This window comes from Mustela putorius, unplaced genomic scaffold, assembly GCF_011764305.1.
Source record: "Mustela putorius furo isolate JIRA1106 unplaced genomic scaffold, ASM1176430v1.1 tig00537255_pilon_pilon_pilon, whole genome shotgun sequence".
Lineage (NCBI taxonomy): Eukaryota > Metazoa > Chordata > Mammalia > Carnivora > Mustelidae > Mustela > Mustela putorius.
The window spans coordinates 932,124-952,496 of record NW_025422394.1 but is presented as its reverse complement, the minus strand read 5'-3'; the positions used below and the strand labels follow the sequence as shown (position 1 = coordinate 952,496).

Sequence of the window (20,373 nt, the reverse complement as noted above, 5' to 3'; positions counted from 1 at the left end):
ATAAACTGTGAGAGTTAAGGTCAATTTTCTTATCCTTTGCCTATAGATGTCCAATTGCTCCAGCATGGTTTGTTGGAAAGGCTATCTTTTCTTCATTGGTCCTTTTACATTTTTGTCAAAGATTAGTTGAATATATTTGTGTGAATCCATTTTTGCATTTTCTGTTTTGTTGCATTGATCTGTTTGTCTATTCCTTTGGCAATACCACAGTTTATGTTATGTAATACATGTCTTAAAATTGGGTACACTAATTCCTTCCATTTCATACTTATTTAAAAGAAATTTAGCTATTTTAATTCCTTTATCTTTCCATATTTCATTTAAGAAAAATCAGATTTTTTCCTACAAAATAGTTTGCTGGGATTTTTATGGAAATTAAATCTGTATGTCAATTTGGAAAGAACTGATCTCTTTACTATGTTGAGTCTTCTGATCTATGAACATAAAGTCTTTCCATCTATTTAGATCTTTGGTTTTCATTAGGCTTTTATTTTCTTTCTTTCTTTTTTTTTTTTTTTACTTGCCTTATTACACTGCTAGAATGGCTAGAATTTTCAGCACTATATTGAATAAGAGTGATTGTGGAGATGTTTGTCTTCTTATTGACTTGGGGGGAAAGCACTCATTCTTGCATCACTAATTATAATGTTAGCTGTAGGTTTTTTAATAGATGTTCTAAATCAAATTGAGAAAATGCCCCTAATTCTTTTATTTATTTATTTTTTTAACATTTACATCTTGAGTGAATGTTGAAGTTTGTCAAATACTTCTGTATCTTAGTTTTTTAACCTTGAAAACTCTTGCAACTTCTTCATGGTTGTGTTTTCACTTCTCACTGTGTTCATCTTTGTAATTTGCCGAAGGGTTCCACCTTAAATTTCGTGAAAATGTTGATGGAAAAAATTTTTTCTTTTTTTTACTATGGAAGAGAAGTAGGAGCTCAGGTGTGCTATAAGGCTGTGATTTTATTCCTGGTTCTATTTACTTCTTGATGAATGTGATCAGATTCTCTTTGAATCTCAGTTGCTTAATTTGCAAATTGGGGAAAAATAGCTACCTTACATGTCTACAGTGATGATTAGATGAATTGATAGAAGGGATGCTTTGTTAATATTGATTTTTAGATATGAACTAGGTAATTAATGTTAGACTATTCATCTTCCCTAGTACTTGATAGTCTTTATCCTTTATTGCTTTGCCACAGTAGGTGATTTAGCAAAGAGGAAAAGTTAAGTTTCTCTGCAAAATGCACAAAGAGTGGATCATACTAAACTTGCATTCCCCATTCAGGAATAAGCAAGAGTCAAGTGTACATCTAGTTGCACCAAGAAAAAGAAAACAGATTATGGTACTAATAATACTAAGGAAACTTTTATGGAGATTCAAAGACATGTAGTATATGGTGAAGGATAAATTAATATTTAGGTGGGAGAAGAAGGGGTAGATGACAGTTCCTTAGATCAGTTCCTTTACTGTAGATCAGTTCCTTTAGATCAGTTTCTTTACTATTACTAGACTATGTCCAGAAAGATTGGAATGATAACCACTTTGGAAAGAGAAGAGTGTATGTGTCTGAAGGGTGGGCCTATCAGATTCTGAGGAGCCAACGTTCTCTAGAGAAGGCTGAGCCCTACTCAGGACCCTCTTTAGGGGAAGAGCAGCAAGCTTCTGTGCTGCAGCCCTTAAGAAATCTGAGTGGAATAAATTTATGAAAAACAAACAAATGCTTTGGTAGACTAAGTCAAAGAATAATGACAGCACATCTCAGATTTTCCAAGGTATTATTATTTTTTCAAGATGTTATTTACTTGACAAGACATCACAAGTAGGCAGAGAGGCAGACAGAGAGAGAGGAGGAAGCAAGCTCCCCGCTGAGCAGAGAGCCCGATGTGGTGCTTGATCCCAGGACCCTGAGACCGTGACCTGAGCCAAAGGCAGAGGCTTTAACCCACTGAGCCATCCAGGTGCCCCCATGATATTATTTCTCATTGAAACAGTCCAGCTCAGTGTTGGATCATGTCTTAATTTTTTAATTTAGAAAATGTGAACACTGCTGTGCTTAATAATTTTTCTACCTTGAACAATGCTGTAGACTTTATCTAGTTGACTTTGTTTTTCTGTTACATAATTTAAATACTTATTTGAAGTGAGGATTACTGGTTAATAGATTGCCACTTGTTATCATCTTACACCTTGGAGTAGAGCATGGTATGTCATATGTTTTTACTTACCTTTGCTTTAAACATTCATCTGGCATCCAGTGAAGCATTTCTATCCTCCCAGGAACTTTTATTTCTTGTCTTAATGGATCAAGAAAGACTGTCACATAAATGTTTTCAAACACTTATTAGATTTATGTCTTAAATGGGGGATGAAATTTTTTGTTTGTTTTGTTTTGTTTTGTTTTGGGTGATTTACTCTCAGATGGACTTTGTTTTAAGAAGAAAGAGAAATTCTCCATGACTTTCAGAGCCTTCATAGCAGGCCTTGTGCCATTGTGTAGTTTAGAGGCCAGAAATAGAACAGTTGATCAAAGGCAGTTGATTCCATTTACTAGAACAAACCGCAAATACCTATTGAGTATTTTGTTAAATTTGTGGCAGAACATTTAGTTATCAAGTGCCCATTCTGAGTAAACTAGAATTCTATATTCCTATACCATGGATATTTCAGGTTTCCTGTGCTTTTTATTTTGTATGTACCAGAATTCCATCTGTGTTCACTAATTTTCTTGGTTTATCAAGAAATCTTGGTTCTGTTTAACAGAAAACATTGAACATTCCACACTTGGGATATATATCCTCAATCTTGATGTTTGTGCATTTTTATCACATTCAGTATATAAAAGAATACCTACAGTTCAAGAAAGCTTTAATTTGTAAGCAAATAGTATAAACTTAAATACAAATTATTGTACTTATTTTCTGTATTTGACATGAACCAAATTCCCCAGTTCTTTTGCAACAATAATAATACAACAGACACAAAGCAGAGATCTTCACCTATCTTCCCTAGCATATTTAAGAAATGGCAGGGCTGGAGTCTATCTTTCTGGAATACATTTTCATCAAATCAGATAACCCGTTGCATCAGAAATTCATAACAGTGAAGGAAGAGAAAGAAGGAGTTACTTCTTTACCCCATCTAATGTCTTCACCTCAGTAAGCTGGTGGGAATTTCTGTGCTTGAAATTATGTACCTTATAAAATTATTCACTTTAATAATCAGTTTAGGTAGCTGACTTCTCCTGTGCAGAAGGTAATAATTCAGTTTATTTATAGTCTTGAAAGGACCATATCTGCTGTTTAGAGTGAAGCAGAACTGCAGTTTATATGCAGTTTAGAATAATTTTATTTACCAAGCTTTTCAGATGAATAGAAAAATATCCACCTAATCTTGAGTTACTATGGTGATCAGCTGAATTATTTTACTGTTTAAGCTCTCGGGAAAGTTATTGGAACATTATCTGTTAAGACTACTGGAATGTTAGCTCAGTGCAGTGGTGACTTGCTGAACATTGTTCAAATGACCAAGAAGAGTGAACATATTGATCCTGTGGCTAAGCTTTTGGGGAGCAGTTTACACATATGAAATCCGATTCAACACGTATTAACCATATAGTCTCATGTTATGCTTTCTGGTAGGATTGCTGTAGAATTAGTCTTTCAGATACTGCATTTTGGGAAACTTAAGTGTAATTTCTCCTCCTTACATAGAGCCTTGATGTTCTTGTTTTATCATAAATGATAGTGACTTGTGTTCTTCAGAATTCGCTCACTCTATGAGCACACATACTACCTCAGTGAGGAGAAAGACACTGTCGTTTAAGAGAAGTCGACATTTTATGGAATATACTGGAATTCACATAATTATTTCTAGACTTTGTTTTATTTCCTCTGGAAACTAAGCAACTCCACTAACTCCAAATGAAGAACTTTTGTTTGGTGCTAACCATGGGGTGTTGCACGCCTGGGCTGGGGGATTAAGAGTTCATATTATAAAATACTTCAGATATATAACTAGAGAGAATAAGTACTTGTCACCCTGCTCTAGCAGTTTTTCTTTTCCTTTTTTTTTTTTTTGAAAGTTGGCCACATTTGTTTCCTCTACTTTCCCATTTATGATAATTTTTGCTGAAATATCTTAAAGCAATCCCAAACATGCTATTTCATGTATGAATATTTCTGTAATTGACAGGAATGTTTGTTTATTTATTTATTTAAAAGATTTTCTGTATTTATTTGACAGAGATAGCACAAGTAAGCAGAGCGGCAGGCAGAGGGAGAGAGAGATGCAGACTCTCTGTTGAGTAGGGAGCCTGATGCGGGGCTCTATCCCAGAACTCTGAAATCATGACTTGAACAAAAGACAGCTGCATAACCAACTAGCCATCCAGGTGCCTCTGTCAGGAATTTTTAATTGTTAAGCATTTTTTGAGGTTTTTTAGTGTCTCTAATAGCTGTGGCAACTCTTCCCTTATGAGTATAGTGTCTCCCTATATTCTTCTTCAAGAGAATACATTTTAGGTGGTCTTTTGTAATAGCAATCATTTCTTAGGCTTGGACTGACCATTCATAGAACCATAACCATTTCTGGTGAAATTGTGAATGACCCAAATGTACTATTTCACAAGAGAGAAAATTGAGGCACAGAGAGGTTAAATGTCCTTCCTAAATAAAATAACTGGCAGAGCCATGGAATTGAATGGAGTTCATGATCTCAGAATATTTTCCCTTGTATTATGCTGTGTCTGTCTGTTGCACTAAGGATTTTTTCCAGCTAATGCAATGCTTCAGTTTGCAGATTATCTTAAAATTCACATTGTTACCTCCACTGAAGTGACCCTTCACATCTTTCTTGTGTGTAGTTTAGCAGATCAGTTTAGTAAGTTGATACCTTTGACCGGGTAAACAGAATAACACTGTGAAAATGATGAAGAATGAGGTGTAATGAATATGAATTTCATTATAGAAATGAATAGGAAGAAGGGTCCAGAGACACTGATGCCGGGAATGAGGGAGGAGAAGCAGATGCAAAGCTGTGTTTAAGTGACTTTGGGTTCTAGGAAGAAAAGATATGCAAAAGACAAGTTTCCAGGACTCTCACTTTTGTCTGTTATAAGCATTGTTAGTTTTCAAAATAGATTTCAGTTTTAAACTTGATCTGGTCTCAGAGGGTTCTTTTGAGAAAGCCCCGTAGTGGGATGTAATAATTCTTTAGGAGTTAAACAAGTATTTTCCTGCAGAGTGGCTTTCTTTGCTATTGTGATCACTGGAGGGTGTGAAGAAAAAGTTAGGGGCAGTTTTTCATCTTGTTTAAATCCTTCCCCTGGAGCAGGTCTAATCAAGAAGCAGGTTTTGAAGGTAGCAGGCATGTTATGTAGGGATCAGCTGTAGAAGGGCCCAGCATATACATACACATCAAAGCACATTTGTTTACACCACTAAATTTCTGATACACACATTCATTCTTCTGCAAATGACTTTTTTTTGTCCAATTTAAAAACGATTAAATGACTATATTCATAGTGGCTTCTACCATTTCTAGTAGCTAAATTATTGTTCCAAGGGTGTGTCATAGTCAAGTATATTAATGGTTTCCAATTCTGGCTACACATTAGAATAACCTGGGGTGCTTTTAAAGACACAGGTACTGAGAACTGGTATTTAAAAATAATAATAATAATAATACCACCACCTAGGCAAACCACAAACTGGGTAAAACCATTAGGTGAACTGTTGATGATTGACTTTAATCACAAAAGGGTCAGGCTGGAAACCCTGAGCCAATTAGTTGATCTTAACAGCACCACTGGTGGACCAATCACACATTATGAGTCTCATGCTGTTACAACAGGAAGTAAACAACTCCATCCATGAAATATGCATGCCTGAAAAATTGCACTGGAATCTAACTAAGCTCCTAGTGGTTTTCAGGAAATGCTGAAATGACACCATGAGAAAAAACTAGACACGTCAGAATGTAGGTCACGATACAGGAAATATGCCCTGGTTTGTCCAGCAAGTCATGACTTGGGAGCAGACCATCTAGTCTGGAAAGGAAGGGTCTATTGTAGAGAGAATGAAGTGATGTAAAATCCAAAAGCTACATATAAACCTTCAATGCTAATTCAAACAAACTAAACTTAAAAAGATATTTTTGAAAAAAATTGAGGAAGTTTGCATAAGGAATTGCTATTACATCATATTAAGGAGCTTTTAAAAATTTGTTCCAACTTTAAATTTCTGTCAAGGCTAGTAGTTATATATATATTTTTAATTTAATTTAATTTAATTTAATTTCTTTTCAGTGTTCCAGAATTGTTTATGCGCCATACCCAGTGCTCCATGCAGTACGTGCCCTCAATAATACCTCCCCATCCCCCTCCCCTACAAAACCCTGTTTGTTTCTCAGAGTCCACAGTCTCTCATGGTTTAATAAAAATGAGAATAGCATACAGAAATACTTATTTATGAAATAACATAATATGTGGGATTTTCTGTAAATTAATCCAGCCAAAAAACAGCAGGCCTATTGATGAAATGTGATTGTCAAAATTTGATAATTTTTGAAGCTATGTGAGGAGGTCCTATCCTGCATATGTTAAAAATTTCCAAAATATAACCTAAAACATAAAGAAAAAAACACAGATGAATAAAATAAGAATTTTACCTCAATTTTTTTTTTTGTTTAAGCTTCCCTGGTGTTTCTATTATGCAGTCAAGGTTGGGAGCCAATAGTAGCTATTTATTGAGTGAAAGCATCTAGATCTAGGATAAAAAGATTTTTATAAAAAGGTCATGAAGTTCAGAACTGATTCCAGGTTTTTTCAAAGGTTATAATGGTCAGCATATGTGTTATAACTGAACCATGTACTCTTAAAGGAGCCCTTGAGAATGTGAATTTTGATATTTTTATATATAATATGTATATGTAAATCAGAGTTGCATATACTTATATATGTTTGAGTTGGATCAGCATTTATATATATACCAGTTGTTATATTTAAATATAGTTAAGATATAGAAGGGGGGCAAGATGGTGGAGGAGTAAGGGACCCTATTTCAACCTGTCCCCTAAATTGAGCTAGATATCTACCAGACCACTCTGAACACCCCTGAAATCAGCCTGAGATGTAAGAAGATCTATCTGGATCTCTACAAACAGAATATCTCCAGCAGTTGGTTTTGAGGTGTGAAGTAGGGAGCCACAATTCTGTGGGCAGATATGGGAAGATAAAGGGAAGGGGGAGGGAGCTTCTGGGGTCCTGTGCCACCGGAGCACAAAAACCTCCTGCACTGGAGATGGGGCACGGAATCACAGACTGGTAGCAGCGGGGAAAGTACTTTAGGCCAGACTGAAACCTGGAGCTGCAGGGACACGCATGTGATCTGGGGATGCTGGCAGTTTTGAAGCACAAAGGGCAGAGATGTGTGTGGACCTGGAAGCGAGGGCTGGGAGTGCTGCTTTGGGGCACACCACCTAAGACATTGTGGTTTTTAGCAGCCCAGACAAAAATGGAGACACTGTGGCCTGGAGTGCTTACTGAAAAACAGACTGTGATCTCTCTGTTCTGAGACAGAAGTTTGGATACAGACAGGTCAATAATTTGGACTCTGTATATTCCCTAAACCACCTCTCACCAGAAAGACTAGGAGGAGGAACCCCCAAAAGAGGAAAAATTCAGAGACTGACCTCTGCCACAGAACTAATGGACATGGATATAAGCAAGATGTTGGAAACAGACTTCACAGTAACAGTTATGCAGACAATAGCTAGGTTGGAGAATACCATTAGTGGCAACATACATTCTCTAAGGGCAGAAGTGAGAGCTGATCTGGCAGAACTTAAAAATGCTATCAATGAGATCCAATCTAATCTAGATACTCTAACAACAAGATTGAATTAATGATCTAGAAGACAAACTGATAGAAAGGAAGGATCAGGAGGAGGTCTGGAACAAACATCTTAGAATCCATGAAAACAGTATTAGAGAAATAAATGATGCCATAAAATGTTCCAATATCGGAAATACTGGGATCCCTAATTGGTGGAGAGAGAGGACTAGAAGATATATTTGAGCAAATCCTAGCTGAGAAATTCCCTAATCTGGGGAATGAAATAAGTATTCATGTCCTGGAGGCAGAGAGAACACCTTCCAAGATCAAGGAGAATAAACCAATGCCCAGGCATGTAGTAGTAAAACTTGTGAATTTTAAAATTCACAAGGAAACCATCTTAAGGGCAGATAGGGGGAAGAGATTCCTTAGGTACAGAGGAAGGAACATCATAATAATGTCAGACCTGTCCACAGAGACCTGGCAAGCCAGAAAGGGCTGGCAAGACATATTCAGGGTATTAAATGAGAAGAACATGCAGCCAAGAATACTTTGTCTGGCAAAGCTGTCATTAAAATGGATGGAGAGACAAAAAACTTCCAAGACTGGCAAAAACTGAAAGAATATGTGACAACTAAGCTGGCCCTGCAAGAAATATTAAGGGAGATTCTATAAAAGAGAAAGACTCCAAGAGTGATATAGAACAGGAATTTACAGAGACAATCTATAGAAATAAGAACCTCACAGGCAACATGATGACAATAAAATGTTTCCATAATCACTTTGAATGTGAATGTCTTAAATGCTCTCATAAAATGGCACAGGATTGCAGATTAGATAAAAAGACAGGACCCACCCATATGCTGTCTACAAGAGACTCATTTTGAACCTAAAGATATATCCAGACTGAAGGTGAAGGGATGGAGAACCATCTTTCATGCCAATGGACCACAAAAGAAAGCTGGAATAGCAATTCTCATATCAGACAAATTAGACTTTAAGCTAAAGTCTGTAGTCAGAGATAAAGTCTGTAGTCAGAGGACACTACATCATTCTTAAAGGGTCCATCTAACAAGAAGATCTAACCATTGTAAGTATCTATGCCCCCAACATGGAAGCAGCCAACTCCACAAGTCAACTGTTAACCTAAATAAAGAGACATAGTAATAAGAATATGTTAATTGTAGGGGATCTTAACACTCTAGTCTCAGCAATAGACAGATTATGTAAGCAGAAAATCAACAAAGAAACAAAAGCTTTGCATGACACATTGGACCCGATGGGGTAGATTATATATATTTTTATATATATATATATATATATATATATATATATATATGTATGTATATATAAAACATTCCACCTTAAAACAACAGAATATTCATTCTTCTTGAATGCACTTAGAACCTTCTCCAGAATGGACCGCATACTGAGTCATAAATCAGGTCTCAACTGATACCAAAAGATTGAGATTATCCCGCATATTCTCAGACCACAATGCTTTGAAATAGGAACTCAATCACAAGAATAAGGAAAAAGTTTGGAAGAAATTCAAACAGTTGGAAGCTAAAGACTATCCTGCTCAAGAATGTTTTGATCAACCATGAAATCAAAGAAGAACTTGAACAATTCATGGAAACCAATGAGAATGAAAACACATCAGTCCCAAACCTATGGGATATGACAAAGGCAGGTCCTGAAGGGTGAATAAGTAGCCATCCAAGCCTCACTCACAAAAATAGAAAAATCCCAAATACACAAACTATTTTTACACCTTAAAAAACTGGGGAATCAACAACAACCTAACCCATGGAGAAGAAGGGAAATCATTAAGATTAGAGCAGAGATCAGTGAATTAGAAACCAGAAAAACAGTAGAACACATCAATGAAACTAGAAGCTGAGTCTTTGAAAGAATTAATAAGATCAATAAACCACTGGCCAGACTTATCCAAAAGAAAAGAGAAAGGACCCAAATTAACAAATTTATGAATGAAAGGGGAGAGATCATGACTAACATCCAGGAACTAGAAACAATATTCAGAAAGTATTATCAACCGCTATATTGCCAATAAGTTAAGCAACCTAGAAGAAATGGATGCATTCCTGGAAACCTATAAACTATCAAGCATGAAACAGGAAGAAACTGACAACCTGAATAGACCAATAACCAGTAATGAGATTGAAGCAGTGATATAAAACCTCTCTCAAAAATAAGAGTCCAGGGCATGATGGATTCCCTGGAGAATGCTACCAAACATTCAAAGAAGAAATAATACCTATTCTCCTGAAGCTGTTTCAGTAAATAGAAAAGAAGGAAAACTTAGACTCTGTAAGGCAGCATTACCTTGATCCCAAAACAGGCAAAGACCCCATCAAAAAGGAGAATTTCGGACCAATATCCCTGATGAATATTGATGCCAAATTTCTCAATAAGATCCTAGCTAATAGGATCCAACAGTACATTAAAAGGATTATCCACCACAACCCAGTGGGATTTATTCCTGGGATACAATTGTAGCTCAACATCCAAAAATCAATAAGAGAAGAGAGAAGAACCACATTGTCCTCTCAGTTGATGCAGAAAATCATTTGACAAAATACAGCATCCCTTCCTGGTTAAAACTCTTCAGAATATATGGATAGAGGCTCTTCATCTATGAAGAGCCCTCAGTGAATATCATTCTCAAAGAGCCTTCCCCTTAAGATCAGGAACACCAGAAGGATGCCCACTCTCCCACTACTGTTCAACAGAGTACTAGAAATCTTAACCACAGCAATCAGACAACAAAAAGAAATAAAAGGTATTCAAATTGGCAAGGAAGTCAAACTCTCTCTTTTCACAGATGACATGGTATTTTATGTGGAAAACCCAGAAGACTCCACCCCCAAATTACTGGAATTCATACAGCAATTCAGTTATGTGAAAGGATACAAAATCAAGGCACAGAAATCTGTTGCTTTCTTATACACTAACAATGAAACTGTAGAAAAAGAAATGAGAGTATTGATTCCACTTACAGTAGCACCAAAACCCGTAAGATACCTTGGAATAAACCTAACCAAAGAGGTAAAGGATCTATACTCTAGGAATTACAGAACACTCATGAAAGAAACTGAAGAAGACACAAAAAGATGGAAAAACATTCCATGCTTATGGATTATAAGAATAAACACGTCTATGTCTATGTTAACATGTTATGCATGTTAACATGTCTATGCTGCCCAGAGCAATGTATACTTCCAATGCTATCCTGATCAAAATACCAAAAGCATTTTTTCAATGAATTCTCCTAAAATTTGTATGGAACTAGAAAAGACCCCATATTGCCAAGGAAATGAAAAAACAAAACAAAAAAACTGGGGACATCACATTGCCTGATTTCAGGCTCTATTACAAAGCTGGGATCGCCAAGATAGCATAGTACTGACACAAAAACAGATGCATAGATCAATGGAACAGAGTAGAGAGTCCAGATATGGACCCTCAACTCTATGGTCAACTAATCTTTGACAATTCAGGAAAAAATATCTAATGGAAAAAAGACAGTCTCTTCAATAAATGGTGCTGGGAAAATTAGACACCTATATACAGAAGAATGAAACTCAACCATTCTCTTATACCATACACAAAGTAAACTCTAAATGGATGAAAGACCTCAATGTGAGATAGGAATCCATTGGAATCCTAGAGGAGAATATAGGCAGTAACACTCTGACATCAGCCACAGCAAATTCTTTCAAGACATTTCTCCAAAGGTAAGGGAAACAAAAGCAAAAATTAACTCTTGGTACTTCATCAAGCTAAAAAGCGTCTGCACAGCAAAGAAAACAGTCAACAAAACAAAGTGGCAACCTACGAAATGGGAGAAATTATTTGCAAATGACACTACAGACCAAGAGTTGATATCTAAGATTTATAAAGGACTTCTCAAAGTCAATACCCAAAAACAAATAAGTCAAAAAATGGGCAGAAGACACAAACAGACACTTCCCTAAAGAAGACATACAAATGGCTAACAAATATATGAAAAAAATGTTTATCATCCTTAGTCATTGGGGAAATTAAAATCAAAACCACATTGTGATTCATGCACCAGTTAGAATGGCAAAAATTGACTAGGCAAGAAACAAAAAGTGCTGGAGAGGCTGTGGAGACAGAAGAACCATCCTACATTGTTGGTGGGAATGCAAGTTGGTACAGCCATTTTGGGAAATGGTGTGGAGGTTCCTCAAAAAATTAAAAATTGAGCCACCCTGTGACCAGCAGTTGCATTACTGGGTATTTATTCCAAGGATACAGATGGAAGGGCCATATATACCCTAATGTTCATAATGGCAATGTCCACAATAGCCAAACTAAGGAGTCAAGATGCTTTTCAACAGGTGAATGGATAAAGAAGATGTGGTCCATATATACAATGGAATATTACTCAGCCATCCAAAAGGATGAATACCCAGCTTTTGCATCAACATAGCTGTGACTGGGGGAGATTATGCTGAATGAAATAAGTCAAGCAAAGAAAGTCAATTATCATATAGTTTCACTTATTTGTGGAACATAGGGGATAGCATGGAGGACATTAGGAGAAGGGAGGGAAAAATGAAGGGGGGGCAAATTGGAGGGGGAGATGAACTATGAGAGACTATGGATTCTGGGAGACAAACTGAGGGTTGTAGAGGGAATGGGTTACTCGGTTGATAAGTATTAAGGAGGGCACGTATTGCATGGAGCACTGGGTGTTATATGCAAACAATGAATCATGGAACACTGCATCAAAAACTAATGATGTATTTTGGATCACTGAAAAAAAATAAAATGAAATGAAATTTTTAAAAGAGTGATGTACTGTGTGGTGATTAACATAACATAATAAAAAAATTTTTAAATGGGACATAATTATGTCAGTTCTATAATTTATGTATACATGTATATATGTAATCTGTATATAATATGTTACTATGATATAAATAAAGTTTATATAGATATTTATAAATATAATTATGCATGTATATATGTGTGTGTAATTAAGCATATATATGTGTGTTTGTATATACTTACAGTTGCTGTTACTTTAAGATACTCTGTATAGTATATAGAGCTTATTATACTATATTAAAATATAGTATATTATGCAAGTATATGATGTGCAATATATACACAGTATAGTATGATACCAGCCATAAGTAGTGAATTCTTCCTGATGTCACTTTCAAATGTTCCACTCCATTGTTATAGTATATGCCCCACTTTTTTGTTAAAGAAAAAAACTTACTGTAATTAAGACTCCTTTATAGAGTTTTTTTTTTTTTTTTAGTATGGTTGCCAGGCTATTTATGTAATCCTTTCTTTTACACAAAGACTAGTTTTAGGTGTATGAATTATGTAGTTACTCGACATTTATTGAGATGATGTTTATGGAATGTCTGTTCTGTGCAAAGCATTGTAATGATTTTGAGTTAATTATTATTTGATTTTATCGCCCTTTATTGGTGGATATGTGATGTTAGGCATTTGATCTAGTTGTTGGAATCTGGTATTTAAAAAGAAGAAAAACATAAAGTGAAATTGGAAAGTAAATGGAAAGAAACATCTGACAAATTTAGAGAGAAACTGAAATCTGTAACTTTGAATGGAAGGAATCCTAGAAAACATCTCATCACATTTCTCTTCATGACTGAGAGTTCACTTTATAATAATAGTGGAAAAAACTAAAGATCTTTTTTTTTTTAAATAAAGATTTTATTTATTAATTTGACAGAGAGAGAGATCACAAGTAGGCTGAGCAGCAGGCGTGGGGGAGCGGTGAGCAGGCTCCCTGCTGAGCAGAGAGCCAATGTGGGGCTCTATTCCAGGACCCTGGGATCGTGACCTGAGCTGAAGGCAGAGGCTTAACCCACTGAACTACCCAGGCACCCCCTTCTAACCTCTTGAACATGAACTCCTCCGTAATTGGAGTTCACGATATAGTACAAGGACAACTATCCCTATCACCCAAAGCTCCCAGACAGCTGCAGCTCAAGCTGATTACTTGTTCTATGAAGCATGTGACCACCTATTCTGAATTGCCAGGAGGTCACTTTTCTGAAGCGCATAGCTTCCAGGTCTCTTTCACAGCTTGTCCACTATCTTTGGCTTGTCAACTATCCATACTACCCACACTGAGATAGGATTATTCATTGGAGTCAAGGAAAAAAGAGGGCAACATTAGGCAAGATTCAAGAATAGTAGCTAGGGAAATGGGGAAGTGTATATTTAAGGATAAGAGAAAGGAGAAGCCAATGTTGAAGATGTGTCTCTCCAAGCAGGGGCAAATAGGGGCTTGCATCTCCTCATTTGTAAATTACTTAAGGCACCAGTGGTGTACTAATTTATAATTGGCTTCTTGTGTGATGGAGAAGGCTGGGGATGAGGATCACCACAAAAAAGAAAGTTGAGAGTCACTATGGATATTTGGAAAAGGAAGTAAGAAAATACCAAGGACAGTAATATTGAAATTTTATAAAGCACTTGGTATTGTTGCAACTTCTTTTTAGTGAGAAGCAGCAAGCCCTTACAAGAAAAACTGTCGTGCTTGTTTCCAGGGCAGCAAAAGTCCAGAGATGTGCCCTATTCAGACATAGCACTGGAGAGAGAGAATCCCAGGAAATGGGTGCTGACATCTGCTTAAAGGAGAGGAAAGAAAACTATATTTTATAGTTTTAAGGATAAAAATAAAATGGAACATGCGAAATCATCTTGGGAATAGAATGCAGTTCTTGGAGCTTAGGGGATCGGTGGGAAGTTATCTGGGTTAAGTTCCTGACTCTCCAGGAGGACATTTCGTTGTCTCTTTGACATCATACCTCTCTGTGCCTTTAGTTAGAAAGGTACACATGAAAAGGAACTCTCAATATGAACTTATTTATAGCCAAATGTCTAGGAAACACCTAAATTCAAAATACTTAGAGTAGAAATGTTTTTCCTGTTTTGTTATTTATCTTAATAAAAGTCAAATTTCTGCAACTTTATGGCTTGGTATTGCAATGGCCTGAGGAAAGAGGGTTAATGAAGTCATATGCTTATTAAAACACTCTCTAAAAATTTTTGGCATAATCTAGACTCAGGAGTTGTAAAAGTGTTACAGAGAGTTCCCATGTACCTTTTGCCTAGCTTCTCCCAATGAGAACATCTTCTATAGCCATAGTAAAACTATCAAAACATGAAATTAATCTTGATAATAGTATTTTCTTTTAGTTAATAGTATTTTACTATAGAGTTTATTTAGATTTCACTAGTTTTTACATCTACTCTTTTTTGGAGGGGGAGGGTATATAGTTCTATGAAATTCTTCTGTATGTAGAGAATCCTGTGACCATCACATTCAGCATACAGAACTCCTCAACTAGCCGAAGAAGCTTTCTCCTTTTACTCCTTTATCATCACATTCTCCCCCCAAGCCCTAATACATGGCAGCCACTGGTCTCCATCACTAAAGATGGGTCACTTCAAGAATGTTAGGTAAAGGGGCGCCTGGGTGGCTCAGTGGGTTAAAGCCTCTGCCTTTGGCTTGGGTCTTGATCCCAGGGTCCTGGGATCAAGCCCCACATGGGGCTTTCTGCTCAGCAGGGAGCCTGCTTCCCTTTCTCTCTCTGCCCATCTCTCTGCCTACTTGTGTCTCTGTCTGTCAGATGGATAAATAAAATCTTAAAAAAAAAAAAAAAAACAAAAGAAGAATGTAGGTAAATAGAGTGATTTCTTTGAGACCTTTTGAGATTAGCTTTCTTTTCCTCAGTATAACACCCTGAGGTCTGTCCAGATTGTTGTGTGTTTTGATGGTTGAGTGGTAGTTTGTCAAATGCCTGTAACAGTTTATCCATTCAGTCCTTGAAGGATATCTGTTTTTATTTTGTTGTTGTTGTTTTCCCCCCGTTTTGACTCTTACTAAGATTACCCTTTCTACCATTTTCTTTCCTAGTTATTTGAATTCTGACAGTATGTATTATGTCTCTTAGGTCTTAACTCCACATGGGATGAGTTAGAAGAAGGATAAAGAACGGATTAACAGTTTGCAAAGATCACTAGAATGATTAGTTTTTAGCTGAATAAAATATGTACATCAATTTTTTTTTAACGTGTCAAGAATATTCTAAGAATTACAGGAAAACAGACAGGTAATAGCTTTATAAAAACAGGAGGAATGCCTGAGTTCTAAAGCAAACAAACAAACAAACAAAACCCCAAAACAAACTCAAAGTTCTTAAAAGAATGGTCCCTGGCTATAGTTTGTGACTCCTTTTCTTAGGTGGGTCTGGGGTCCTTTGTGCCAACGGAGGGTAAATATTAAAGCATTTGCTCCTCATTTAGAGTTTCTCTTATACTCCACCTTCCTCCACCAGTTTTCTTCTCTCAGCATACTGGGCAGAAGAATGCAAGCACAGTGCAAAATTTGGTGTAAACATTACGTTGATTCAGATGCTAATATGTTCCAGTGGTTACTCTCTGCTTTTCTAGGGATATTTGCACTGAATGATAGTCATCCCCAGCTTGTACAACTTACCCAAAGACCATTATTCATGATTATAGCTCATGGTTTACAAATCATTCATTATTTTACTTAATTTCTTGAGTACATAGAAGAGTTAGCTGATTTGTGAGTCTTGGTACACAACTCTTGGTACAACTCTTTCATTCTACTTGGGTTATTTTCTCTTCAGCACTGAGAAAAACTATTTCCCATCTTCTCCTTCCTTTTTCAAAGCAGCTAAGCTTTCAAAACTGCTAAATCTTCCCCAGGAAGTTTTCTTTAAAGTTTCAGTTGTTCAGTTATATGCAACTAATGCATTTATGAACATTACATCAAAAACGAATGATGTACTATATGCTGGCTAATTGAACATGATAATAAAAAATGAATAAAAATAAATTATTTTCAGGAAAAAAACAAGATTCAGTTGTTTCTCTTCATACTTCTGTACATATACATTTGTGCTTTTGGTTTTTTTGTTTGTTTGTTTGTTTGTTTTGCTTCTCCCATATAAGTCATCTTTTCTAGTTCTTCATAATCAGGACTCTACATAGTAAGGGCTTGATCTGTATTTAATTTGACACTTTAAAGGGCTACATATTTACCTTTGGGGACAGGTTTAACATGGATTTGAGGAGTAACGCAGATCTATTTTTCCTGAGTTTTTCTCAACCATCATTGCATCTGCTGATAGTATATTTTCTCTTATAATAGATATTTTTTTTAATTTTTAATTTTCTATAAACATATATTTTTATCCCCGGGGTACAGGTCTGTGAATCACCAGGTTTACACACTTCACAGCACTCACCAAAGCACATACCCTCCCCAATGTCCATAATCCCACCCCCTTCTCCCAATCCCCCTCCCCCCAGCAACCCTCAGTTTGCTTTGTGTTTTTTTGACCCTGGGTAGTTAGGTGTCAAGTTGAAAATAAAATGATCTGATCATGTGAGTTCTGGTGTGGAAGTAAGAAGACCTCGATTCCGTACTGGATTTTTGCCTCTAATTCCCTATGCGATCATGAGGATGCTTTCTGTGTCCTCATCAGCAGAATCAGACAAATACAAACACACCTGTGTAGCTGATCGGGTTGCTGTTGACAAATGGAGATAATATAACAAGTTCTAGACTGGATGTGGGGGTCACATCATTATTTGTTGAAGATCCAACAAACCACCTGTGGTTTGTAGCATAGAATTACAAGGCTCATGACCCTGCTCATCCACGTATTTTAAATCTCTCTAAAACCTCATATTTTCATATGAAAAAAGGTAGTGTCGATAGCACTTGGGTACATCTAAGAGTTTTGTTTGTTTGTACATCTAAGAGAAGGAACAGATTTGTTGCATGTAATGTCCACTGTGAATATTCCATTTCAGGATAAACTGTAGATAAGCCTACAGAAATGGGGGCCCTTTCACCTTTTACAAAGGTTAAAATGACATTGTCAGTATGGCTTCATGTTCACCGTTGTCCTAATGCTAGATTATATGGTTGATACACTGTCACACGAGTGATAACATTGAGTTTAAGTCAGGGCTGTGATGGACTGAAGATATCCCATCATCCTTGTTTTCAGTGTTCCTCAGACTGTGTTTTGAGAGAATTCTTCCAGAAGAATTCCTTAAGGACCACCCTGGTTTTGCACCAGGGAGAAAGCCTTCAAAAAGTGCCGTGAGTCCAGCTACAAACCCAGTCCAACCTGTCGTAATCTCTCATTAAAACTACTAAATTGACTTCTTAGCTTGCCCCTTTTTTGACTCTTGCTTCTTTATGGTCCATTCTCCACACAGCAGCTAGAGTGATCTAAAAATACAGTTCTTCTGAGAATATTATTCCCAGTGCAAAATTCTCCTGTGGTTTTCTATTATAATCAAACGCAATGCAGATACCTTGCCATAGCCTGTCAGCACTGAGTGTGATCTGGCCCGAGTTGGTACTTCCAGCCTCATTTCCAACCACTGCCCCTATTCTTTGCTTTACCCACATCACACTGGTTTTCTTGATTTTCTTTCGCTAAGCCTGAGGACCTATACACATGCTCTCACCTCTGGGGGACACTCCCTACTCCCTCCATCTTTGCCTGCCTGATTCTCACTTCATTTACATGTCTTTCTAAATGCCACTTCCTCAAAACGGCCTCCCCTAATCACCATATGTAAAATAGTGGCCCTTACTCTTGTCATACTCTGTCCACAGTTAAGCTTCAATTTTCTTCATGACTTTTCACCCAAGTTCATCTTACATGTCTTGCTTTATTTTGTCTTGCTTTTTAGGATGTGAACTCTCTGAGATCAGGATATTGTCTTTCTCTTAGAGTATCTCCACATAACAGTATCTCCATATAACAGTATCTAGTACTAAAGAGGATTCTGACATGTGTTTGTTGAACAAGAAAAGAGTTCGTTATACTGAGGGTCACATCTGCCTGGTGTCAGATCCAAACCTTATCAGTTGCCAGTTATTGGAAGTCAAAACATTTCTCTGCAACTTGCTAAGCTTTAGTTTGCATGTTTTAAAATGTGTCTAATGTTGCCTCCTTCATAGATTATTGGGGAAATGAAATTAACTAATAGATATAGCCAACCACAGAGTGAGCAATCCATAATGTCCCCCTAATCTGAGTGTACGTAGCTGATTGGGGGTGCTCTCTGTAAAGTGAGCTAGAAGCTCAGAGTTTTTTGGGTTTTGTTTGTTTAGGTTTTCTGTTTTATTTTATCCTTTTGTGGCAAGATGATGGGCTGCTCCAGGGGCTGGTCAAAGCCCTCAGAGGGTTGTAGGCCATGAGTTTGAGATCCACTGGACTATGTCCATACAAAATGAAAAATAGATAAATGGAGAAACAGAAGTCCTTGTGCTTCCTAATTCCCAGCTGGGGATCTTGTCTGCAGTCTGAGAAGGCTCCTACTTGCATTTAGATGCTCAGACCTCTGTGCTGGAAAGGGTGGGAAAAAACCCACTTACTCCCCTGCTTGAGTGAGCATGAGAACATGGCAAGAAACAGAGAAACTGTGTCTCCCACCTTTGTTCTTGTTGGGACTGGGTTTAAACGTACACGCCCCACTTCCCTTTTATTTTTCTTTATTTTCTGTTGTGAGACCACTTCTAAAATCCCTGGAACTGTGCCAAGCTAATGCAGTACTACAGGTTTGCCTACTGGCTGTCTGTCTCAGATGAAGTAATCAGAGTTAGAGCAAGACAGAGGACAGCATAGATACAATGAGCTCATTAAGATAATGTAAACACTTACATAATACTTCTGAGGTGCCAGGTACTCTTTCAGGAACTTGTCATTTAATTCATCTCATCTTCACAACAACCCTGTTAGGGGAACAGCTGCTATTAGCCCCATAATACAGGTCAGGAAGCCCAGGGAGTGGTAGTCCAAGATCACAGAGTTGGGCAACAGCAGCGCAGAGCCCCAAGTGCCATGTGATTGGGGGGGGGGCACACCTGCTCCTGTGTCCCCAACATCTTAGCTCTGTTGCTCCCTCTAGCAGCCAAAACTTCAGAAGAGAGAGGTATGTAGGTTTTGGGCGTCAGTTGGTTAAAAACTGTATCAGCCATCCACACTGGAAATCATATCACCTTAAACATGAGCACTTTTTGGTTGACAAAGCACGTTATTTATTCACGTTCCTGTAAACCTTCTCTTATATTATCCAATGCCACTGCTGAGCTTTTGTTCCTTCATCTGTCTGCAATAATCCCATCATCTTCACTCTGCTGTGGCACAGCCCTCCTGTGGTTCAGGGCAACCATGCTGGCTTTGTGAAGTCAGCCAGCCTCTCCCTGGTCACCACGGTCACACCATTCATTATACATGCAGTGCCTGCAATGTCTCTGTTTGCCAATTTTCTTGCTCTCATGCATTCCCTCAAGTGCATTGCCAATCCCCATAGGACTAGGAATGGATCTGTTTTTTCCTTTTATTAGTCCTTTCTCAGTTTCTGCTATAGATCTTTACATCCAGTCAGTGCTAAATAATTGCTATTAAGCTGAATGATCAGCCCAAAACAAAGAAAT

The 20,373-nt window shown here is 37.2% G+C and overlaps 1 long non-coding RNA gene across 1 annotated transcript in view; it reads right to left on the bottom strand.

Moving 5' to 3' along the window:
- Positions 1–20,095, bottom strand: part of LOC101684630 — a 45,763-nt gene extending 25,668 nt beyond the window's left edge. The window contains exon 1 of the long non-coding RNA XR_001180485.2: positions 19,598–20,095. This is a non-coding gene — a long non-coding RNA (uncharacterized LOC101684630). The remainder of the gene's footprint in view (positions 1–19,597) is intronic.
- Between the last annotated feature and the right edge of the window lie 278 nt (positions 20,096–20,373).